Here is a 26,120-nt window from a genome sequence, read left to right as displayed (position 1 = left end):
TCTTTTTCAAGTGAAATAAGTAATAAAAGCCACACATATGTGTATCTTTGCTAGACTGATTTTTTTATCATGTTGTTCATATGGAAAGGTGAAAGATATGTTCAAAATAACTTCCATTCTGCCTTTCCAGACTAAATATATATTTTCTATTTAATTTTATGTTTTTCTTAACCTAGAACTTTGGTATTTGTTACTTTATTGGCTGCTTTTGACTTGGAAGTGATACTAACGTGAATGAAGGCAGCATCTCACAGAAAAACTATTCAGTCCAGCCAGCCTTACTGTGGATAGATATCAACATGTTAAACATCTGCTGTAAGCTGATTGTTGCAGTTTCTTCCCACAAAGCCTCATCCATTCTCTTTTTTACTCTAACATGAGCTGAATTATCTATTGGAGATGCCTGTTTGCTCTTTGCCTGTAAAAATAGCTTAGATAATCAGCTCTAAACCAGAGGCTTTACTTTTAGGCAATTAAAATTAGGTGACATTCTGGAGCCCTCAGCACAGGAAAGACATGGACCTCTTGGAGTGCGTCCAGAGGAGGGCCACGAAAATGATCAGAAGGATGGGCCACCTCTCCTATGAAAAAAAGGTGAGAGAGCTGGGGTTGTTCAGCCTGGAGAAGGCTCCAGGGAGACCTTACTGCAGCCTTCCAGTGCTTAAAGGGGTCCTGTAAGAAAGATGAGACAGAATTTTTAGCAGGGTTTGTTATGCTAGGACAAGGGGTAATGGTTATAAAATATAAGACAGTAGATTTCAACTAGATTTAATAAGAAATTTTTCACAATGAGGGTGGTGAAACACTGGAATATGTTGCCCAGAGGTTGTAGGCACCACATCCCTGGAAATATTGAAGGCTAGGTTGGACGAGGCTCTGAGCAAACTGATCTAGTTGAAGATGTCCCTGCTCAGTGCAGGGGGCTTGGACTAGATGGTCTTTAATGATCCCTTCCAACTCAAACTATTCTATGGTTCTATGACATCATTCCTACCCCCAGCATGCAATATAATAATTAGCATTTGTAATAATGATGCACAAAAGCAATATTCACCTTTCTTGGCCTAAGTTGATGTAGGTGGTACCAAAGATTTGCTTTGTCTGAGCTATTCCTGCTCAAGTAACAGAAGGCGACTTCTGCTTCACAGGGGGTAAATCTCACATCTTAGCTGGGGAACAGGAAAAATTTACTTAGAAAACCTATGCTGAATGAGTTGATTGATAGGGTTCACTTAGCTTACTGTAATACGTTCCTTTCTCAGGTGTTTTTTTTCACCTGCCACGAAAAATAATCTTGTTCTTGTCTTTTCTTAGTTTGGTGAATTTTTTACTTTGAAAAAGTTTTAACTTTATACAAAGTGCATGTTTCAATGTCCGTATTAAAATTTAAAGGGTTGTTTTGGTGCATCAGAACCACGCAGCTAATGTTCCCTTGTTTTACATTGGTCCTTCCTGTTTGAGTTGGGAAGCTTAGGATCTTCTACACCCTGCTGAGAGTGAATGTTTAGGTATTCAGAGACATCAAAGTTTAAAGGATTCCCAGGGATTTCAAGAATGGACATTTCATAAAATAAAAAGTCCTGAAAGCATTGGTGGGAATTATGAGCTAAAAAGCAAAGGAAGGCTGAGCATAAAATGAAAGCAGAAAAATAAAGAATCAAAGTTTATGCACTTCTGAAAAAGCCTTTTAGTATTAAAGATCAAAACTCATCTGTTTCTCTCATCATCTTAGTTTTAATAATAGAAATATCTTTAAAAAAATCACATCAGAAATCTTACTAAACTGATTTATAGAGAGTTAAGAAAGGTTTTAATCCATAATCCACTTGGCTGTGTGTGAGTATGAACACAGCACATGCTTTGTGGGATTCCTCATGTTCAAAATGTAATCTAGTAGCTGGGCAGTGGAACTACAGAAGCAGAAGCTGAAAAATTTGTCACTGGTAAATCATCTTCTCCATCCCTTGTTAGAGCAGGACCATTTATGACTAGTCAGTGAAAACCTATTTTTCCTTGTTACGTATGACAGACCTCTTCCCTTTTCCTAAGAAGACTTCCATAATTTATAATTTCATTTTAGAATTTTAATGAAATTTCTTGTTCATCTTACTCTCTTCACTTGGACCTCTTATTACAAGTTCTCTTACCTTTACTCTTCGAGTCCATGTAGGCAGCTGTCATGTTCCTTTTTGCATTGATGGATTTAAAAAATACATTAAGTCTTTTATGCTGTTTTACTTAGTAGGATCACTTGTAAGGTGCCTACGGGCTGACTTTAGAAAGTACAAATCAGAACAGATTACCCAGAGAGGTGCATTTACCATGGAATGCCAGACTGGACGGGACTTTGACCAGCCTGATCTAGTTGAAGATGTCCCTGCTCACCATAGGGGGCTTGGACCAGATGACCTTTAATGGTCCCCTTCAACCTAAACCATTTTATGATTCTATGATTCTAAGTCTTATCTTGGCTTATAGACAATAACATGAAATATGGGTGTGTGGGCAGGGTAGCAAGAGTTTCCTTCACTTCCTAATACTTATAGTACATTTCCTCAGCCGCCAAATTATTTTACATTTTGATGCTGTACAATGGAAAGTATGCAAAGGGAATCCAAGGTAGGAGGTCACATTCCAAATGCAACACACAGAGCTCTGATTAAATGCAAAAGTCCCAGATACTGGGTTACAGCACTGACATGGCTTTGGGGTGGCAGGAGAGGAGGCTGCAGGAAAGGAGCCAGCATTACAGTACCAGTAATGTTGCACATTAGGTATAGTATTTTGCAGAAAGGCAGAGGGTACTTCGGTCCCAGGTATAAGCACTGCAACTTCAAGCAGTACGATATTGGCTGAGACAACTAGTAAAAGCTGTAACACAACAGACTTGTTTTAACCAGATTTTTGATTGATTGTTTTGGTTTTCTACCAGGCAACTGGCTCATCACATGCCAATGCACCAAACTCATAGGGGAAATTTTATCATGTAAACATTGCAGCGCTTGCTCTTTTCCCTCATGCTTAGAAACAACACCTGGACTTAGTTTACTTTCAGAGTAAAATAACATACCAATTTACAGCTTGAAGAATAGCCCTCTCTTTACACCTGATTGCTGCAAGTGCAGCTTCTCCATTATAGTGGGAAACAAAGTGAAGAAGGGTGGAAAAATGAACATATATATTTTCCTCTTTGCTTTTTCTTTAAGTACTTTAAAGCAGGGTCTAATGCCAAGTTCTAATATAAAGGTCTGATAGAAAGAGCACTGGCTGTTGTCCACTCTGAAATAAATCCACTTGTTCAGCCATCATTTCAAGAAAGTATTGACAGCACTACACTGAATTTAGGTAGCAAATGATGGTTCTGTTTATTACCTGGCTTCATTTTTAGGAGTGTCCCTAAGGAGGTCCTAGACATCTTAAACTCACTAAGCAACATGTTGAGCTCCTGGCTACTGGGTCTTAATGATTGAATTGACCTCTGGGTGACAATGCTTGTACAGGAGACAATCTGCTGTTTGTTATCAGGCAGTGACAGATCAGAATGCAAAGTAAAGAATAGCGGGGGTTGTCTGTTTTTTGAGGGCTTTTTGGCTAACGTAAAGCACTGATTCTGGTTCCCTCAAATTCTGTGTGGGTTTTAAAAAGCTTTGGCTTAAGGTTACAGTGGAAATTAACCTTGCATATGTCATTATGTCATTGTGCTGCACATAACTGTGTTTTGGCAATGCTGTTGGGAGAGGAGCATAGCCATCTTGTGAAATGTAGTGTCAGGAGGGGAAAGAAGAAGAAAATGAAATCTGTTTCACTCTTTGTTGAGTGTTATCATTACAGCTCTCCTAGATTCTCGTTGTGTGAGTAACTATGAGTAAATATATTTAATCCAAGGAGTCCCAGAATTTACCTGCAGCCTCTACTCCTGTACATGCAACCTCAAAACTGTGCAGTGTGACTAGAAGTGAATAATACCCAAAAATGACCAGGAAATGTATTTAATCAACAATTCACAAAGTTTTATGAAGTACTGTTCAGATTGTCAGGCTTTCACTAGCAAAATATTTACTACAGAAAACCTGATTTGCTTCTTGCAGGTAATGTCCCTGGAACTAAATCCCTTCATAGGTATATTAATTCCTGCAGATCAGTGGAACAGATAATTTGAGACCTCCAGAGCTACTTGAATGAATCTAGCCCAAAGATTATAAACCTCACTGCTGGAGCAAATTCCGTACCTCATCCCGTACTACACTTAAGTGATAATGTACTAACATTTATTTTAATGGATAAAGATTGTACTTCAGGGCAGCTGTCTGAGATTTGCTCATCCTCTTGGGAAGAGTAGAGTCATTTTTGAAGGATTTGGCCTTTTTCTACTTGTTTTATCTCCCAGTAGGGGATAGAGGATCCCTTTGCATCTGAAGTGGACAGTACTGTTGGCTAACATTATAGAGAACCCACAGTTCTTTTCCCTAGCAACTTCAGGAGACTTAAATGTAAAGGTCAGAGCTCTTCTGATGTTGAATTTCTGTTGCTTTTCAGTGGACTCTTGAAGGAGTTACCGGCCAGTTCCTACCTCTTAATACTTAAGTCAAATATACACACCTCCCGCTTCTTTTCTCAAGGTCAGGCAATTATATTCAGGGAGCTACAGAAGGAAGTTCTGCAAAGCCGTTTTTATACTAGAACACTGTCCTGCAGCTGCTTTCTCTGCTCACTAAGATCCCTGAAGCAAAAAGCCACTCCTAGTAAAGCTGCAGGCAATGGTATAAACCCATCAAATTAAAATTCATTTCAACTTCTGCACTTAGAACTGGCATATGGACATGCAGCTTTTTAGGATGGAAGGTGAGGCAGTTAGAAAGCCAACATTAGTGTTGCTGTTGCAAGAATAAAACAAAACATGTATATCCTGGGGAGATGCCTGTTCACCTTTTACTTCCCTGTACTTGGACAAAACAGTCAGGTCTGGATTCACCCTGTCTAACTTCTGGAAGCATAGTAGTCATTTGAGCCTATGTCTGTTGTCAGAGGATGAAGATAAACATCTCCAGATGATAATTCAGTTTTGAAGTATGATGAAAAGCCCATCTCATTGCACTGACACCTGAGAGTGACCTTAGCTGTACCATATGCTCAACCTGACTTCCTCAAAAATGTCCCAGGAGTTAGATGGAGTTACATAAATTAAAGCCAAGTGGAGTTTCACCTGGTGATAATAACAAACCAAATTGTTTAGTTTCTAGATATGCAGTTGATTTGAGTGAATGAGCTGGGGGAAAGATGAGAGAATATTTTTGTTCTGAACATGAATTCCAGTCGTCCATCTGCATTAGCAACACTCCCCATTATTGGCACTTGAAAATACGATGGGTGGGGAGAAAAAAGAGAAAGAGAAACCAGAGATGTAAACAAAACCACACCAGAAGTTGGATTCAGAATAAAATGTAATGGAAAACCATTGTGAACTTTCACCCAACTACTGAAAACTGATAAACAAATGATTATTTTTATTAAAAGTGTCATGGTTCTTCCCCTCAGACAGTTACTTGCTATTTAAAACTACAGGAACAGAGCTGACCAATCTTTGCATAAGGTGAAAACTCATAAAATAAATAAATAAATTAATAAATGAATGAATGAATAAATAAATAAATAATAAGAATAACAACAGCATCATTAATGGCCTGTTGTTCATTAATACGAAACCAAACCGCAAATATTAATTTTTGAGAAGTTAAAATACATCAGTCAGTCAGAATCAATACTCGTGACGTATGAGGACAAATGAAAATGTAGCTGCAGGTCTATTAGGGGAGGAATGAAGAGACAATTTGCAAAAGTGGGAACCTGGGGAGGCGATGCATTTTAGACAGATATCTGGTGTGCTGGAGATTAGAGCTGCGGAGAGATGGCAGCTACTGTGAGACACTGCCATGGGACTGGTGTCTGCCCTGCTGCCAGACAGCAATAACAGGGAGCAATGTTGGTCCTAACGTACTGATAAGTGTGGTGACAACGTCCAGTTTGTCTGGGGAGAGGACAGGGTGTTTTCTTGTCCCCTTGTCCCCACCATGACCACTAGAAACGTGGCACTGTCCATGTCAGAGACCGCTGCCAAACCCTGAAATAAGCCAGCAAAGCTCTCGCAGTGACTGCAGGTTCAAAAGGAGTCAGTTACAGCTCACACCTCTCTGTATTTACCATGTCCTCCTTTCTTTTAAAAGCTATAAAGTCATATCTGAGATTATGTGCTTTCATGCTAGGTGGCTTATGGACGTGAAAGCCCATATCAAATAGAATTGATCAAAGTAACTGCAGGAACCAAACCTGGCAACGGCTTGTCTTTTGGGTGCATTTTGTCATCCAGTGCTCACAGAGAGTTACAGACTTAGCTGGCTCCACCTAAGAGGGAGGCTTTGTGAGGTATTCTGCTGTGCAGCGATAGAGACGCTGGTAAATAGCATTAATGGTGAGTGACAGTCATGCCCTATTTTCTCCACACCACCTAGCTGCGAGTTGGTTGCCTTCATTAGTTGAAAGTTTCCTTGGACTTTGCATAAGGCTGAATTCTGGACTGAATTCTGCAGTGCGTAGTTAGGGGGCAGGGATCTATACCTGTTGAGGCAAATGGACTAGAAGTTTCAGGTTATGAGCATACACAGAAAAGGAATGTTCATCTGTGAAACCTGGCACACACAGGATTTGTACAACTAGACATAGAACTGCAAGGGGAAGAGTATACTTCAGTAAATAAGCTACTTTATTAAAAATGTAAATGACACTAGAGCTATAGAATGAGTGCCAGCATTCCAGCTTACTTGGGAAGATGACAGGAAAGTATGCTTGACAATTTTTTTTCAGCAGTTTAAATTCTCTTTTTTTTTTAATATCCAAAATATAAAGCTATGGGTTGTAGATAGTGTTTGTTAAACCTAAAAATGAGCAATTCAAACATTTGCATGAGCCATAATACAGTGATAAATGAGGAAAAATTTAAATAAAAGCAGTGATTGTATTTTTTACCAGTGATGGTAATATTATTTTCAGAAAGGCTGAAAAAGGGCATTGCTTCTATGATCTTAAATATAGGGATTGTTATGATAGATAAACACTTGAAAAATCATAGCATGAAAGTGTAGGTGGTAAAGCTGACAGGATTAAATCAGTGTTTGATCTTAGGCCTATAAGATATACAATGGAATGTTTAAATAACAGATGTGATTCTTGTATGTCTGTACATAACTGTGGTTGCAATTCCCTGTGCAAATAGCTTACAAATGCTTTGAGATATTCCATGATTACTGCCACTAAATAATACGAGCTGTGATCATTATTAATCATTATTTTATTACTGTTGTAGTAAAGCTCTAGAAATAGACACATCAGATGTAAATCAGCACTGCTCTGTTGACTTTTTATTTGGTCGTGCTGATGTGCATCACTGCAGAGCAGTTCAGTATTTGGACATAGATATAAGGGCAGCTTCCTACATATAGAGAAAATGTGTTTATCTTTTACCTGAGATACATTAGTATATCACATTTTCCTTCACCATTTTTAAAATGTGTACAGTGAAAGACATTTACCTGTAAAATGCCAAACATTAAGTTAATACAAATTCAAAAGTTAGCAGGTGGTAAAAATGAATTCAGTGTAATCCTGGTGTTTTATTATTAGATTTCATCGTATCAGCTTTTCCTGCCTGATGAGCTGGTGCTCTGTAAAGCTAAGATAATGGAAACACGAGGTTTATATTTGTTACCAAAAAAAAGCAATTTTGATTTTCCACATGAATTATGTGGTTTGTGCTATTGTTTTGAGATTGTTGATCAGATCTGGTCAGAGGCTTGTTCCACCTCACATGGGAAGCCTTGCAGGGAGAGGGGTGCCATGTCAGGAGGGGTGCTGCCAGGCTGGAACCCCCAAAGCATCAGGGCAGAGCCAGCCTCCAAAAGGTTCCTGGGTGCCTCTTGCAGCAGTGTGGCTGTAGGTGAGCCCAAGACAGCTTCCATCTTCTAGCAAGCTCCAGCTCATCTCTTTGCTTTTTCCTCTACTGCAGTTCTCCATACAGTTTCTGTAACACAGGGTGCTCTCCCAGCTCCAAAGATACAGGGCATCTGGGGGGCTGGGTGTTGGGTCCCCACAGGAACAACCTCATGTCAGTGACCGGACTCAAAGATATTATACTGGCACACACAGCATCTACACTGCCTGGGGATCCAGTTCTTCTGGATGAAAAGAGCTATAAATGTAAGGTATTATTAGCACATGGCTTTGTAGTGAGCCACCCTCAGGCCACATTAAGGTTTTTGATGTTTCTCGGTTGCAGCCTCTAAAGGGATCTTAACATGATTTCAGAAAACGAAAGAAGAAAAATAAAGAACCTTCGATCTCTTTTTAAATTTTAAATTAAAAAATGAAAATGTTTGTATTTTGATTTTGCTTTCTGTTTGGAGCTGATGTTTTGTTAAGATGCAGGCTGAGCATCTTGATTCTATAATGTTAGGATTATTCTCTTTTAAAAGTGACCTTGATCTTTTAAAAATGTAAATTAAAGAAAAAGATCCGGTGACCTTTTTACTGAGGTCTTCAAAGAGCTGAAAGGAGCCATCCCTGTCTCCTAGTGTGGCAGGAATGCCTCCTGCTAGGGAACACGATATCAGACTGTGTTAAAAGTGCCCCGAGGGCCGTATTGATGAGGGGAAACTCACTCTCCACGGTCTTTTTAACATTCAGCAATGGCGTACCTTGTTTGTTTCCTCTGTGTTGGAAATGTCAACAAATGTCACCCAAGTTCTTTGCTTTCCTTTCTTACCTTTTGACATATTATTTGATATGTGTGAGAGAGTGTAAAGTATATTAATAAAGGAGCTTTATCCTCCAGTGAATTAACAGAGTGAGTGTAAGGCTGTACTGAAAAAAGGTTCTTCAGTTAGTTTTGCCATTAGGAAAAAAATATTGCTTTACAAAAGACTTACTGAAAAGAAAGATCTTCAAAAGAAGATCTGTTAGACTTATAGTGTCCTATCCTTCATATAGCATAGGGTCTCTGTTCATTGCTCCAGGATTTTCCTTGTGATAAATTTTCAGTGCTGTGTCCAGACCATTTAGATATGTTTTTTTAGCAATGCAACTCCCATTGCTTTCCTGGGAGGCTATTTCACAGTCAAGAATTCTGGGATCAAAATTTCAGAAGTCCTTAACTGTGTTTCATACCTAAATAAAAATGTCATAAATTACTTAGTTCCCCAAAAGTGAGATTCCCAATGGTTCTCAATGATACCCAGAGCCTGTAGGTGCCTTAGTTGTTTTTGGAAACATGTCTGCAGTTCCTAAACCACTAAGTTTCTTTGAAATTGTAGCCTTTGCCTTTAATGAGGCTGCTAATATTCAGATTAAATTATCCTTTGAAAACAGTAATTTATTATATACATTATAGAACTAAGTACATAATATAATTAGGATAGGTAGAATATGACATTTAACATTTTTTGTACTAGTATAATTATTTAATTAGGGCAGTGCTGAGAGGCCCCCAAAGCAATTGGGTATATAATTTCCATATATTATGTGAATGCACAGAAAAAAAAATTTCAGCCCAAACTGCTTTCAAATATGGTGACAGGACTAAAAAACAGTAAGTGAAAGTCATTGCTTTCATTGTAAGGAGAGAATTCACAGAGAAGAATATTAAGAGACTTTCCAAAGGACAAATAGCAGTTGTCTGTGACAAAGCAGTTAATTTAATTCCCTCTGTGTGACAAGATCATCTTTCCTATTCATCTTCAGCTGTTTTATACACACTAAATTCTGATGATTTATATACCTCTGCAATGTGTTAAACAATTCTTTTTCATCTTTAACAGTCAGATGTTTCAACTATTTGTAGACAGTTAGTCATTGCTATATATATATTTCATTTTTGTTTTGGTTTTTTATTCCAATCTGTCCTACTTAAAAAAAAATAATAGTTCTGTTAAAACGTCCCTGGATCCATCTGCGAAATTATACTCTGTAAAACATTTAAAGACTATGTACCAATGATTTGCTGTCTCCTTAGCGAAATATGCTCTGACTGCAGTTTTCAGCAGCCAGTGCGCGATGTGATGGCAAGGTGAAGCTCCAAGTGTCCACCTGTGCCACTGGCAGCAATCCCCCGTCTCCTGCCTTTCTTCCAATTTCTGGCCATGGAAATTTCCATGAAAACCTCAAAAAATTGGGTATTTTAGTGGCTATGAAGGACCAAATACATATCTCATCACTCCTGGATTCCTAATATCAGGAATCTCCTGAAATAAATCAGTTCTTGAAGTAGTATAATTTAAAACAATTACTATTATGAGAGGGTGAAAAACCCCACAGGCAAAATTACAAGTCTCATATAATTCTTCTATGTTCTATTAATATGTGACCACTTCAAACCAACCTCTTAAAGCCACATAGTTAACTTTTACCTTCCTTTTACACTACAGAAACAAAAAAACTGTTTTCAACTTCATGTATGATTGGGAGACTAAGATGGGAAATCTCATCTGACCTTAATTCTGATGACCAAACTTTGTTAAACTGTTGTAACCGGTACGTGTTATTTTTTTTACTGATTATTTTAAATGTAGAATGATAAGGGGTTAAATGCTGAAGAACTTTAACTGATTCTAGTTACAGCACACCTGCGATTGAGGTACAACCAGAGTCAAGGGGTCTCCAGTTCTTTGCGTTTTCTCTATGTTTGCTCTGTTAAACTTCTCATTCAGCTCATTTCTGTACAAAGAGAGTGGAAGGCAGCTTGGTAAAGTCAGCCCTGTCATTAAAGAATATTCTCTCCATGCCAGCAATCTCTTCAAGAGTTGACAGCTTCTTACAAGGAACCAGTACAAGCATAGTGGTCTGGAAATGCTAGAAAACAGTGAATTAGGCACCTGAAATGAGGTGGGACATTTTGCATCTTTCCCCAGGCTTTTGTGCTTTGATTAATCATTTGCTTGCATTTCGATAAGCAGCTGCATTGCGTGAGTGTATCTGAACCCTGAGATGCTTGTAGTGTTTCAGTATATTGCATCATATGGGAAGCAGTTTCCAGATGCTTCCTGAATCGTATTGGTAAAAAAGTAACTGACACTGGATTTAAAGGATGGTAAATTCCTAGAAACCAAAGGCTCCTAAGCAATAGACACTTTATTAAGAGAAGTTAGGTTTCCTTCATGCATCAACAAAATAGCTGTGGTTGTCAGGTTTTGAACAGTTTGACAGAGGAATTATTTTGACTGTAAGATGGCTTTGACACAGAGATACGAGCTTTCTGTACCTGAGATGAAACATTCTGTGAATATTTAGGGCTTGTATGTCACTGCAGCAATGATGTACCCAGTTCCAGAGGTAGCAACAAAACTTGTTTTTTTTTTCTCAGGGCCTCATGTGCTGGAGAGTAGTAAAGCAATTCACAGGTATTCCTACAAGTCCATTGCTGATTTAGAGTGCACTTTTCAGCAGGTTTCCCCTGTGGCTCTCCTCTATAGTTTTTCATTGCAGTGTCTGACCACGTTCTTCAGCATGAGCTGTGGTCAAATGGAAGATATGATACCTGAGGGAAGTATTTCCATGTATCTGGTTAGGTTTAGTCTGTTTTCTGAACATGTCATCACTGTATTCTGTGGCTCTTTGCATCATGCCAGACATGCATCTATATCTCTCAAGATGCAAGTTTTCTTTATATGTTGAAATTCCTTAGATTGTATTCATTGGCATTTTATATTCAGCACTTTCTCTGGAAAGATGGAAGACATTAATATGAATTATTCCAAGTGATCTTTAGTCTTCACCTCTAGATAGAGAAAATTCACATGTGGCAAGGCACATTACTGCAATGAAGCACATGCACTGAACCATCAACCAGGAAAGGTGGGAAGTCAGGACAAGCCAGGGAGACTGGAACTGCTTGCCCTTCGTTTATCTCTGCCTATAAACAGCCTATTTTATCACTGTTCTCACTTTCCCTCCTTGGAGTGATGAGCACAAACCTCTTTTCTTCCCCTCCCTGCCACCCTCCCATTGCACTCCCACTCCTATGATAGGCTTAGGAAAAAGTGAGATGATGATTTCATTTTCTGCCACAATTTACCTAAACTGAAAAAAAAAAAGAGAATTTTAATATTTTTTTAAAAAAAAGTTTGTGTAATTTAACATGATTTCCAAACTGGGCAATAATATTGAAAAGCATTTAGGACCGTTGCCTCCCCAACCATCATTTTGTTGCAATCATCCTTCGTCATTTTAACAAAGGATTGATTTGTAGCAATGGCTTTACTATAGTTTATCAGCCAGTGCAATCTGACCCCCCTTTGTGTCTGGAATATTGATCCATGAAAGCTGACTCTCAGCTCTGCCTGGTACTTGAGCCAGGACTACAAAGTGTGATGGATGGGGGAAATTGTTAGCTTGTGTTCTGGAGAGAGAGGTATTTGCTGTAATAAAAGCCAGTTTTACAGAATCATCTTCACTAGAAATTAATTTCCTTATGAATAGACTTCATTATTGTAGCATTCACTGGTCTAGTTACTCATCTCCTGTTATGTTCAAAGTTGTGTGTGAGAGAGGTAATGTTGCAGACAGCACAAAGGCAGAAGCTGTTCTGGCTCCGCACTGATATCAGGAATGCCCTTTATAAGTAGCATAAAAATATGCAACCAGTTTACACCACAGAATACCTGAGTTTGGAAGGCACCTCTGGAAATCATTTAGTCAGGTTTTGAACATATCCTAGGATGGAGACTCCCTAACTTCTCTGGGAAACCCATTCTGGTGTTCAACGATGCTCCTGGTAAAAAAGTTTTTTCTTATTTTTAAATGAAATTTACTGATTTCAGTTTGTGCCTATTTCTTCTTGTCCTGTCATTGGATACCACTGATAAGACTCTGGCTCCATCTTCTTTATCCCATCTCATCAGGTATTTGTACACATTGATAAGATCACCCCTGAGCCTTCTCCAGGCTGAACATTTGCAGCTCTCTCAGCCTTTCCTCATAATAAAGATGCTCCAGTCCCTTAATCATCTCTGTGGCCTTTCTCTGAACTCACTCCAGAATTTCCATGTGTCTTTTGCCCTCGGGAACCCAGGGCAGGACCCAGCACTCCACAAGTGTCTCACCAGTGCTGAGTAGAGGGGAAGGAACATCTCCCTCAACTTGCTGGTATCACATGGCCTAATGCAGCCAAGAAGGTTGTTGATGTTCTTTGCCAAGAAGGAACATTTCAGACTCATGTTCAACTTGGTATCCACCGGGACTTGCAGCTCCTTGTCTGCAAAACTGTTTTCCAGATGGCTGGCTTTCAGTCAACACAGCTGGGGATTCAGGCTGTTGTACCTGCAGAGTCTTGGAGAAGATCCAGTTGATCTCTTTCTCATAATTTCTCTTACTTGGTGACACAGACCCTTCAGCAGCATACACCTGTGGGCAAAGTGCCCATTTAGTCCTAGTCCCGCCATGAGGTCCCAGACACCTCTGTAGTCCCAGGTGTGCACAGCTGCATCCTCCCTTTGGAGCCTGGCCTGAGGTGAGGTCTCTGGTGTACTATGGTTACTTGCTCAAGTGGGTTCTGGGGACTGTGCCCTGCCACATGTCACCACCATTGCAAAGCCCCCAGTGGAGTTTCTGGTCTCACTCTGTGCACTAACTGCTGTGTCTGCTGCCTGCTTCTGTTCACTGTGCTTGTGGTGATCATCAGCAAAACTGTGGCTTGCATGGAATTAATCATGTGAACTCCGGCATGTATTTAACACCCTCTATTGCGCTTTTTTCCTAGTTCCCACCAAAGTGTTAGTAATGCCTTACATTGAACATTATTTTTTGAGTCTCAGTACTGTATACTGGGCAACATAATTTTCCTCTTCAGTTGTTGGAGAAAAAAAAAAGCACAGAGGGGATAGTAGGGAAACAGAGGTTACAGACTAAATTATCAGCAAAGGAGATCAAGTGCCGTAACCCTTAGCTCAGTCTGCATTGTTTCACTTTTATTTGCTCCACTTTAGTAACTGCTGTTACCAAGGTAATGAGAGACTCCTTGGCATCCAGCACACCCACAGTGCATCCATCCTCGCTACTGGTGAAAAGGAAAGGGAGCAGGAGTATACTCCAGTGCATGTCAGATATCCAAGAAAAATCAAGCTATTGAAAAGAGAGAAAGTAAACAAGATTGTCTGAATGAAATCAAGAAATACTTTCGCAGGAGGTTTCACTGCACAGGAGGGCTCTCCTGCCAACTCGGAGATTTATGATGATTCTTTGGGCAAATAAGCGTCAAACACTCACTGATGTTCTGGCAATGACACCCTGCAGAGGGCCTACCACAGATGACGTATTCATCATCCCAATTATTATTGTCAGCAGGCACCACTGAGTCCTTCTGTACTGGAGAACTGAGATGTTCTTGTGACGCAGCTCCCAGCTGACAGGATGATGTACCTTGGACAGGTTGTTTGCCATTTTTTGGTGCCTTTTTCAAGAAGTCTGCAACTCAGAGGTCAACGTCTTGCAATCCTTACTCACATTTCACTTGTGCAAATCTCCCACAGGTTTTGAGAACAGAGGCTGGAACTTAGTCCAGAAAAAGGAGAGGACAGATCAATCTCCAGAATTCAGTCAGACAAAGCATCCCTCATGAGCCAACAAGCAGGAGGCAGCAGGAGTGGGAAAATATCAAGCAGGAACCAATCCCCACAGGATGGACACTCTCTCTTCCCATTTTGAGTAGTTGTTACAAGGATGTGCGTGTGTTTGCAGACCTTGCTGTGAGTGAACTCAGAAGTGCGAGAATGAGTCGGGTGTGTGCTGGGCAGATAAGTTTAATCAGGAAACCAGGTTGGGCTGGGGTGTTATAAAATATTTCTGAGACTGAAAGGTGTTACGTTGTGAGTCACTTGGTTGAGGTAAGAGATGTGCTTCTTGGTCATTTAAACATATGTGGGAAAATCAGTGGGAACTGTGAGATAGTAGGACAGATAATCCAAGAGTTTTTTTTTTATTTATTTCTGAATCATGATTATCTGATTGTGTTAATCTCTTCTTTTATATGAACATCCATATCCTGGAATTTCTGTGATTTCTCACACCATGTAGTTAGAAATATACAGATAGCATAAGGGAGGTGAGGGTACTTTTCTCTTGTATTTAAAATTACAAACTCAACACAAGCAAAAAATCTTCCATCAGCATGAAAAGTAACATCTTGTGATGGTCATGGTGAGGAAGGAGGAACTGTCAATATCTCTCTTGATTTCAGCACCTCTCACTTTAAAGTCCAGAAGGCCAGCACCTCTTCTCTCACACTAGCAGATACCACATCTCAGTTTTAGCCTTCTGCTTTGGGGTCCTGAAGCAGCTCCGCTTTTATCCTGAGGCTTGATTTCTTGACACACTTCAGTCAGGGTCAAACATAATGGTTGTGCTGACCTCATTCAGGCTGTTAGCTTTTGGCAGCAAGGATAATGTCTTTGTCCTGGTCTACTTAGGTTTGATATCATCCTTGGGTAGAACTGGACAAAGTGGATTGAGGCATCTGTAGATCTTGTCAAGCACAGAGCGGTATTTAATTAGCTCAGTCTAATTCAGAGAGATCTTTGCCACACCTCATGCTCATTGCATACACATGGCTCATTGGCACAGTGCCGTCACTGTGCAGCTGCCACTGAGCTCTTAGTCCTTCTGAATCTCCACTAACCACGGACCCTACATAAGCAATGAATAGCAGCAATCGCCATGGACATTTTTTCCCCTTTTCTTGCCTGGAATATTGCAGATTCACTCCCCGGGATACAAAATTGTATTTCAGTTTCCTGTAACTTTTTCCACTGCAGATAGGAATCTTGTACTTCTCTACTGAGGAATGCAACCGTTTGTTTGCTTATATAGGGGAGCTCTTTATATATATCAGACCAGTATTTTAAAACACAGCTAGCTTCTACCCACTCTGAATGCCATCAAGAAAGTGTGTTTTGCTTTGTAAATGTTCTAGAGGACTATTCTTTCTTGAAACCATACATTTGACTTTCCACCTCAAAGCCTGAAACATCTTTCTGATTATTTCCTTAACAGTGGATAACAGGAGGAAAATTTAAGAAGGGAAAGTCCAGTAGTGTTGGATATTGTTTTCATAACAGCCCAGCAGAAATTAAACGTACAGACCTTTGGGATGTGTTGCAATTGACTGAAAAATGCAATCTATTCTTTGAGGATGCTTATGAACAGCGAAGCATGTACATCTGCTGTAGTATGAGAATACCTCTAATTGTTTCCCCTTGATTTTGTGTTAATGCACCTAGACCTAAGGGCAGGGAAGAGTCTATTGTATCCACTGCAAATAAATCTGTGCAATTAACTGCTGATATATGCAAACTGACCTTGAGAGCTAAAACATGGCTGCTTCTAATATCAGGAATCTAGTTTAGAACAGGCAGTACAGGGATCTGGCCCTGGATCAATGAAGGAAATGTCTTGAACAAATTGGGACCATTGAGGTCAGTCTTCTGAAAAACATAATTAAATTGGGCTCGAACTGGAAGACTCGCACATCAAAGAACTGCAATGATCAAATGATTAGGGGATGAAGGAGAAGGGGGGGTCAACAGAAAGAGCAACAGCAAAGAGTATATGAGGCAGCAGCTTTAGAGATGGTGTTTGATAAGCAGAAAGTGTTTAGAGGTATAAAAAAGGAAATTTAGTCAAAGGCATGTAAGTAAAGAAGCCAAAATGCTTGAAACAAATACCAGGGTGTGTTGGCACACACTAGAAAGTGAAGAGCGTGCAAGGAAATGAGGAACAATAAAGCATGCAGAAAGACAATATTAGGAATGCAACAAGAAAATCCATGGGTAATGGAGCCTGTTGTTTGCAATATAAATTTAAATGCAGCATATAGCAGCTGGCCACTCTTATCTGATAAGACTGTCATTCTGTGAGTACTTGGTGAGCAGAAACTGCGAAGTGAAGCAGAATATATATTTGAAATATTTGTGGTTTATATGTTTTATTTTATAGCATGTTTTCCCTTAATTTTAATTTTAAGAGGGTTATTCTTTTTTGCTGACTTAGTGCCAGTGAAAGGTGTTATGTGGAGATGCCCTGGGGACTGAAGGCTTTTGTTTCCTTATAAATAAACATAGCAAGTGTAGCAGAAAAGCAGCTATCCTCATCTTGCCTTCTACTCACCTCCCTCTAGCTTTACCTGGAAGACTTTCTGTCTTTCCTGGGACAAGTCTCTGCAGACCAGTCAGAGTTTGGCAGGAAAATAGCAGTGCCTTGTATGGCTTCATATTCAAAACCTTCAGCCTCATCAGCACGACTGAAATGATACACCTGTACTACTGTTATTTATGATGTAATAGGCTGGGGGTGGTTTTTGTTTGCCTTCCATTTGCTTTTGTGGTGCTGTTTCCCTGTGTACTCATTTGCACTAGTCGAGTTTTCTCCACAGCCAGGAGAGTTAGAAATGTACTCCACTGTACATGAACTCACTGCTGATGAAAGCTGAGACTCTGAGCTGTGGTTAAGTCATTGAAGGAGAAGAATGTGAGATATCAGGAAAATGGCAAAGCTTCTTTCAGAGGCTTCTGTGCTGCAGGTACTCGGGGCAGCTGACAGGGCACTGGGGACTGGAGTCACGTCAGCCGTACACAGGCATCTGACTGCTGTTGACTGCCAGCCTGGGGATGATAATGAACCCATGACTGGGCAGGGAAAAGGCTACAAAGCTGCCTCTTTATGATCCCCCTTTCCTGTGCCATGACAGCAAACTTCCCCATAAACTGTCTTTACACACAGATACGGTCCTCGGGTACCTCACAAACAGTAAGTAGAAGTCAGTAGGTATATTTATCTTACAGAGGAGAAAGAAAAGTTAAGTGAAACTCATCCAAGGCTACACATCAGAACAGTGGTAAAGTCACCCAGCAGTTAGTGTTGAGGGCCAGATTTCTTCCCCAGAGATGCAGGCACCGCAGCCTCTCCTTTCAATATAATTACACAAACACTATCCATGACACTAGACTTGTATCAGCAAATTGTACAGTGACGTGCCCTACATGTGGAAACATCACCATGCAAAAGAGAAGGTATGAGAGCTGGGAGAGCTGGGGTTTCCAGGAGGGACTTGGTGAATGATCTTGGGCAAGATATTTGAGGCAGATTGTGCCTCTTCTTTCTTACTTGTAAAAACGAGGTAGCAGTAGTCTCTTCCGTAGAGTGCAAGAACCTCATATGAAGGAAAAGGTGTTTACTATCAAAAGGCCATGCCTCTCTTTCCTGTTCAGTGACACAGCAGTTTGGTAATATGTAGCTGTATAACCAGGTGTGACATAGTCTACAACTTTGAGAATCCCCTGTTCACACAGTAGAAATAATGGGAGTGTTAAAGCCCTCCAGAGAAATATGAATTATCCTCCTGCATGGGAATTGGAAAGTGAGAATGACTGGAAAGGGAAACTTAACTGACAAATCTAGCTCTGTCCAAACTCACTGAAAAGCAAGAAAATATAGTAAAATGTTGATTAGGCTGATGAATTGTTGTGTCATGCAGCAGCCTAGCAGGGGTCTCATGTTTCCTTCTCAGACGACTCCTAATTTCTTACCAAACCATGAGCCAACCACAATGCAAAACATCGGGGTTATATTCCTCATAACGGGGGACCTCTGCTACCAAATGTCCATGCTAACATACGTAGGAATCCTATTCTGGGACATTCAGCACAATTTTATTTTTTGTTTGTTTGTTTGTTTTAGTGCAGACTTCAATTTGCCTTGCACATGTTTCAAAGCATCTCCAAATCTTTGCATGTGACTTTCTGTGCCCAATTTATTTTATGAGAAACATCAGAAAAAGATCTTTTGGTATGTATGCCTTGTTTTTCCTACCAGTGCCTCTTTCCATGTAGGTTGTACATGAAGGGAAAACTGCAGTCTGTATTGTGAATAAAGAATACTTCCCAAAGAATATTGGACAGGGTTTTTCTCTAGGGCTAAATGCAGGATCAATAAAAAAAAAAATAAAATGGTTATAAGCCCAGATAAAGAAGAGAATCCTAATTTTAGTTATCCCCCTTTTCGTTTGATGTGGAAGGAAATAAGAATACATAAAGGCTTTTATAAGAATTAAAGTAAGCTAGGGATAAAAAGCTACCCGAGGATTTGCTGTTATGGCTCAGAACCAAGGGGAATTTGGATTCAGATGATGAGAACAGGCCTCCAGTTGTATTTGCAGAAAGCAACAGGGTTTGTTGATGGACATTTATGTTTCATACCATAGGCAATATCGGTGAGACAGCTGCTCCTTAGTACCTTTGCAGCTTCCTTATGTGTTCAAAATAAGCAAGAGACAGAATAACTGGTAACTTCTCTATTCTGCTGATAAAGCAAAATGCAGAACTGCTGTAAAGAACCAGATAAATAAATGAACTGGATGGGTAAAAACAGCAAAGGGGTTCAGCTTAGCTGACTCAGGAGTTCGTAGATGAAATCTGGTGGAGACTGGAACACAGCATTAAAACAGGGACCAAAAATAAATGTGGGGGGCATTAAATGAACAAAACAAAAACACACACACACACAAAAAACGGACCTGCAAATGTTCTAGGGGAAAAAAACAAACCAACCCAAGGCATTTCTAATGAGTGATGTCGAAAATGCCGTTCTGCATTTCCTGTGTCACTCTCACTAGGAAATTGCCATTCTCCACAGATGTGGCTGCACTGGAAAGCTCTAGGAAACAGGCCACACAGACCTGTTGTTGATGCAACACCCCCCCATGCCTAGGGAAATGGATTATTTCTTCCCCTGGCCAGGAGCCACCAGGTAACTGCTCAGCCACATTGGGGTTTCTCTCACCCTCCACCCACAGCTTCTCGTCGGTTGGCTCAGGCAATTCGGGGGCAGTGTCTTGCTCCTGAAGAAAAGTGACATTGCATGCAGCTGAAGTAAATATAGATGCACATATCAAGTGGTGTTACCTAAATTTGTCTGTTTACCAAACATCTACACTTGGGTTTTCTAAATGGCCTATTTCCCTTCAGTTTGTTTTTGTATGCTTACAAGTAACTGTCTGCATGTTTAAATTTTGTGCATATTCAAAAAACATGCAAGTAGCTTAGCAGTTTTTTTGTCCCAACAAATTAAATGGTTAAAGCCTGTGCTTTCCGGTCAGTGAAGGTAGAATAATGGAACTGGATCTATTTTTCACAGGTAAAATCACACTAGTTAACAAAATCTGGCTGTGATTATTAAGGTTATAATGTGACACTCACAAGTTCTGCCTACAACTAGATAATTTTTCCTAGCTGGCCAGAAGTTTTACCCACTGATATGTATCAGTCTGTGTTGACAAAACCTGTTTGTGAGATTGTTCAGGTATCACAAGACCACTTTAGGAGAGGTATTAAATGAAGCTTTCAAAATATTTCCAGTGTTTCTGAGATGTAAAGTTTTCATTTTGAAATTATGTGCTCTGTGTAGGTATTTGCCCAAAGTAGCATGATTTTTAATGAACGAGTAAATCAAACATGCCTATTGGATTCGTGCTACAGGACTGAATTAATTTAGTTACTACGATCAGCATTCTGGAATTAAAAATTGAACCATGATTTTCAGGATAGATACAAATGAAACTGACCTTGGCATTGAAGGTAAACATCGTTCTAGAGTAAAAATTTCCATCTTCTGCAGCACCAGAAATTCAGGCCAATTGCTAAGTGGAATTTTAAGCGCATGTTTCTTTTGCCCTGTTCTCTGTCTGCATGAAGGCTTTTCAGTTCAAGCTTCAAGCGGCATGATGCCAGATCAGTCAGGGTGTAGAGATTAGTTATAATGGAGCAGTGGCCCGTCGGGTGGAAACTCTTGGTTTTTGACTAGATCACTAAATGATACTCAGATTTGCACAGTGTGTTTGCAGAAACAGTAGCCCCCATTCTAACAGCAGTGTAGTTATTTTCACAGAATTATGTTACTATCTAGCAAAGGTTCTTTAAAAAACATCTCAGGAACATGGACCTTCAAGGCCCACTGAAGTGAACTGGAATAGAGCATCCAGGTTCCCTGAAGAGTTTCCCAGGTCTGCATCCTCATCAGCATCTACATCCCTGTGCTGTCTGGAATGCCCTTTTCTTGTGAAACTAGTAGAAATTCTGGCTTCCAAAGGAGATGTGTCCCTGACTGATGTACTGAATTATACTAGGACTGCAGTGTGAGCTTACTGCTTAGCAGACACTGGAGAACCTGCACAGCTCAGAGCACCTTAACAGCAGAGCGGACTGCCTCTTGCCTAAAAGAGCTGAACTCAGGTTAAAGCCTTTTCAGTAGCCAGGATATTAATAACATCTCTCTTCCACGTGGATTCTTTGATACCCAATAAGAGGTGGACTCACAATGCATTATTTCCTTTGTAGAAATCTGATAAAGGTAATGAAGGCTCTCTCCTCTGCTTTCATGACACTTACTCTATATTCTTGAAATGTGTCAGTAGTAAATATTTCTGAGGCTTTTGCACTTCAAATTTTATCTGAAGTGATGAAAATGTCCCAAATGTATCGTGGGGAAGTGCCAGACAGGCAGATGCTCAGAAGTACACAGAATGTGTTCACTAAGTTTTATTTTCTCACAAAATGAATCTCTAAAGCTTGACTAATTTTGCACATTTCTTAAAACCAAATGGCTTATAATGATGTCTCCATTTCAGCAAAGTGCTAGTAAAAGCGAGGTGGGATCTAATAGACTTATACCTGGTTTCCTCTTGCTGCATTTCCTAGGAACTAAGGTATAAGCACATCCCAGGATGTAAGTGCTTTAGGGTCACTAAGGCTGTTAGACACACATACTGTCCAGCAGCCAGGGGGCCGTATCTTTGGCAGAGAAACTACAAATATATTATGACTTTCCTGGATCAAAACAACCGTGAAAAGTGAAATTCCTCATGTACACAAGCATATGTGAGCACATAGATTTTTACATTAGTGCTCGCAATGCCCTTTCCGGGTGATGACTATATACTGCAAGAAAGTGACTCTAGGAAGGGGATTTGTACGGTGGATTCCAAGACCTCACATAAGCAGCACTTGCTAGTAGTTTAACTATGTCAAACAGAAGCAAGGTGCTGAAAGTTTCGTCTGTTTCTGAAATTTGTCTGGTAAGATTTGGGGTTACTTTTGTCTTTCAAGTATTATGGATGTTAAACCTTCATAGAAGTGTCCAAGGTTCTTTTTTTGGCCTAAGTAACCTGAAATGTGAAGAAGTGACTACTTGCAGGGGTTGACTGTGCTGGAACATTAATGTATCGATTTGTTCCTTTAGAGTGTATGGAAAGTACTGCTTTTAATGGAGGAAATGAGATGCCTTAGTAAACTAGGAGACATGAAAGGATGAAAACATTTGTCTGCATTAAAGCTATGAGGCATTAGGCCAGACACTATCAGTGTTATAGCCCTATACCTCCGCAAAAAAGCTGCTGTGAGGTCAGAGTTTCCCTTACCAAAATCCCATAGTGAATAGATGTTTGTGTTGTATAAAGTTGTGTGTTCCACCATGCTCATAGCCTGGTCATACAAGGATGTTCAGGTTATAAGTGAAATAAATCTGACTTAGCTCTGCACCTGACTAGCTACATTGATAATTTGGGTTTTTGATAAATACATTGCTTCAGTCTTGGGAATGGTAAAGGAACTAGGTAAAGTTGGTACTTAAAAAAGAAATTATATGACTAGTGTCAGGGAAAGATCAGGGAGAACGTTATGAAAAATAAAGAAAAACTTCCCCAAAATGCACACAAATAAACACAAGTTTTGGTAATGAAAGACTGAAAGAGAACAATATCTTCCTGTGTGAGACTGCCCTGCCTAGGAAGATACCGGGTTATTTCCTGGGGGATCCGTTGGATGGATTAAATCAGCCTTCACAGAGTGAGCCCTCTTGAAAATTGCCTTTTATGGATTATCTTTACCTCTGTTCTGAATCCTGTTACAACCAATTCTTTAAATACTGCAACCATAACTTCTCTTACATTTAAGACCATCCTGTGAGTCAGTTTCATTTAGAGGCATACACCTCTTTAGCTTAGCTCTTCCTGAATACCTCCAGCCTAGGACTGCTTCCAGGGCTGGGGAGCACAGAGCAGGTAGGACAGACCCTCAGCTGCTTGGAAAGGTGAAAACAAGAGCAGAGCCCTCAAACAAAGCAAATGGCATAAGTGACCCTCATGATGGTACAGGGGTAGTAAAATATTTTTGGTTGCATCCTTGCTATGGCTGCAGTATTGAAGAAAAAGTTGTACAAAGGGCAATGAATTTGTTACACTTCACCCAGTGTTCTTTTTTTTTTTTTTTCCTGTTACTGTGGAAGCAGTATCAGTCACATTAATATGGGTGGACCTTACTAACAACAGCCACACATAGCTGGAGAAATGTGTGCTTGTAAATGTTCCCCCTCTGTGGTTTATAAAATATAAGGTGGCTGCAGAAAGCAAGCACTTCATGTTAGAGCTATTAATTCTTCTCAATAAAACCAGCTTCTAGAAAAGCCTAGCCAAAATCTAAGTTGCTCTGTACATATGCACACCGGATCACAAGCAGCTGTACCTCCGATGAGTGCAGAAGCTTAGGCAAGCATGAAAGACAAAAGCTAAACAAAAGTAATGTTAGTTAACCTGGCTTTAAGCCTGTAAGCACATAGGTACATAACTGACTTTAAACTCCCGAACAGCCCCACAGATGCTCACCAAGCTAGCAGTGGCTTAACACCCGACCCGTGTTCCTACGTATGTAGTACTGAGGACAGATTCAGATGCAGACATATTTGCTTTCCTTACGGCCATCGTCATTGCTTGGCGAGTCAGGCATAAACCACCTGCCATGGACCAGGGATAACACGAGACCTACCTTTTCCACACAGTTTTTGGAAATGCAAGGGATTAAGGATTAATTTTTGTCCTGACATAGTCCCATCCCATTTTACACATTGTAGATTAAACCCCTTCAGATAATATGCATGAAACTTCACTCATTACCACAGTCCTTCAAGATTTGCAGCTGGGGGCTAGATTTCCTATCACAGAGGTTCACTGAAAACAGACATAAGAGAAGGTTAAGGAAAAGGACATCTCCAGAAAAGAAAATCCAATTCCTCTGCAGCACCTACAAAGGCAAAGAAAAGTATATTAACTCACCCATACAGTCCCTGGAAGCTGGGTCCCAGGGCACTTGGAGACAATAGTCAGAGCTGCTATCCATCCACCTTTCCTCTTTTTTTTTTTTGTCTTTCTTTTTTTCCCAGCTTGTATGCTGCAGCTATAGCTTATTTGTCTGACAGTTAGCTTTTACTTGGTGCTGTGATACACAAAGGTTATTGGAATTTATATGCAACGCTCAATGAATATAGAATTAAAAAATGCCTCAGAGACATTGCTGAAATGAGATGCCAAATCTCAGAAGTTGTATCTTTATGAGGAAAATTTGAATACAAAACACCAAGGTTTATGACTCCTACACATATTAATTCATACCAATCCATGTTATAAGAGGACTAAAGGGGCTGTTTTTCATCTTGGGCTGAGACAGGAACTCGGGCCAGATTTACTGACTTGCTGTGAGAAATCTGCTTTATCTGGCTGATAGATACCTTTAAAATGTAAATCAGAATGGTGAGCTTATCACAGGGCTACTATTAGCAACCCATAAAATGCTTGGTATTGCAGGTCAGAAGAGATTTTGGGAACAAGGTAAGCAAACTGGTCAGCAAAAACAGACCCTAAACTTGACATTTAATTTTCTGTCTTACATGAAAGTTACCGGAATTGAAATAAAAAAAAGTTTTATTGTGCATTGATCCACTTGGCAACTAGCAATTACCATGGCTTTGTGCGAGAGTCTGGATTTTAGAAGATACTATCCATAATTGTGCAGACTCAAGAATTCTTACCTCATCTGTGGCCCAGATACTTTTTCTGTCTTGAGAGAAAAAGGAAAACCAGCTGCCCTATTGACATCCACTCTTAAGAAGCCCTGTCCACTTCTGTTCTCACCAGTGCCCTATAGGTAGCCCTTTGCATTTGTACCCTATTTTGCTGTGTCTTGAACGGGTCACTTCAGGATTACATTGTAGAGAAGCCCAAGGCTCAGAAGCCTGAAATACTGATGGTGGCAAAAGATCACAAAGGCTAGAAATTTACCCTGCGGACAACCAATATTTGCATGAATACTTTTGAATGCATTCAACAACCGGACTGACAGCAGCCATGATATTTCCATCCTAGTACGGTTGTTACTGTTTTGTCCTCCTGCTGGCAAAAGCACACACTGCACTCTCTGCGCCTTTTTCACGCACTCATGCAAGCACATACAGGCAGATGATGCGCTTTCAAGCCATCCACAGATGGTTTCCCCATCAGGGTTTACTTTGCCATTTAGACCTCCTGCTTCACAGCCTCCTCTCGGTGTTGCAGTCCCTATTTTCTGTAATTAACTTCTGTTCCTCCCCCCATTTTTTTTTTTACAAATGCTTTTCACTCTGATGCTTAGAGTCAACCATCTCCCCAAAGCACTGTGATATTTAACAGCATCCGGAAAAAATGTGGTTAGAGAATTGGGACACTTAAAGGAGACACTGCTCTCGTAAGTGTGCATTCACATTTTTGAATAGATATTCAGAGGGTGGGAATGTAGATGAGGGAGAAGCTATGAAAGGGCTTATTACTAATTAACTGTATCTATTTCTCCCCCTTTTAAACTGCTTTTTGTTTATCATTTCAGCTGGTAGGGTAATACACTAAATTAAAGCTGCAGAACACAATTATAATTAAGATTCAAAAAGCCAATTGCCTGTTAGTAAACTACCAATTGATAATAATGTAAGGGATATTTATAGCTCTTTGCTAAGTATGCCATGGATTTGCATCAATAACGTACTTGCTAATCTCCAAACATTTTATTCAGTAGCCTTTTATTTACTATTGAAGGTAAGATTACTCTTCTCAAGCCATCCTTTCTAAAAGTATCTCACTTCCATCTTGTTTGCAGAGTTCAGCAAACACAGATGCTTCAGTCCTTTCCTCTGCTATGAAATATAATAACAGTATATAATTACTAACATCACACCAT

General features: G+C 40.0%; 1 protein-coding gene across 5 annotated transcripts in view; it reads left to right on the top strand.

Moving 5' to 3' along the window:
• LRFN2 (leucine rich repeat and fibronectin type III domain containing 2) overlaps nucleotides 1–26,120 on the top strand; it is a 258,824-nt gene that overhangs the window by 104,276 nt on the left and 128,428 nt on the right. The window contains exon 4 of one of the 5 annotated variants that reach the window (XM_080407892.1): nucleotides 25,542–25,634. The exons of the other annotated variants lie outside the window; for them this stretch is intronic. The gene's annotated coding sequence lies outside the window, so the exon portion shown is untranslated. The remainder of the gene's footprint in view (nucleotides 1–25,541; nucleotides 25,635–26,120) is intronic. 5 annotated transcript variants of the gene reach the window in all.

This window comes from Falco punctatus, assembly GCF_963210335.1.
Source record: "Falco punctatus genome assembly, chromosome: 12".
NCBI classification, from domain to species: Eukaryota; Metazoa; Chordata; class Aves; order Falconiformes; family Falconidae; genus Falco; species Falco punctatus.
The sequence above is the reverse complement of the archived record's forward strand: the minus strand, read 5'-3'. Positions and strand labels throughout refer to the sequence as shown.